Below are 309 nucleotides of genomic sequence, written 5' to 3'. Positions count from 1 at the left end.
AGGCATCATGGGGTTGTCAAGAGGTATCATACCAAGAGGCACAAGAAAATAAAATCCTTGATTCTGGGTCAACCCAGGAACCAAGAGAAGATGACAATTGACTGCAGTTGAGCTGCGCGTGTCTGTATACCGGAACCACTGGAAACTTTAAATTCACATATGTGACTTATGTGTGGTTTGAATTACACTTATTTTGGTCAGTACTATTCAGAGTCAGACCAACTTAGATTCAAATACAGCTTCTGCCATTTACTAGTGAATTTAGGCAAAACTTCTTAAAAATGAGGGCATCAGTTTCCAACATATGAC

Source organism: Colobus angolensis, unplaced genomic scaffold, assembly GCF_000951035.1.
Source record: "Colobus angolensis palliatus isolate OR3802 unplaced genomic scaffold, Cang.pa_1.0 Scaffold190, whole genome shotgun sequence".
Taxonomy (NCBI): Eukaryota; Metazoa; Chordata; class Mammalia; order Primates; family Cercopithecidae; genus Colobus; species Colobus angolensis.
The sequence above is the reverse complement of the archived record's forward strand: the minus strand, read 5'-3'. Positions refer to the sequence as shown.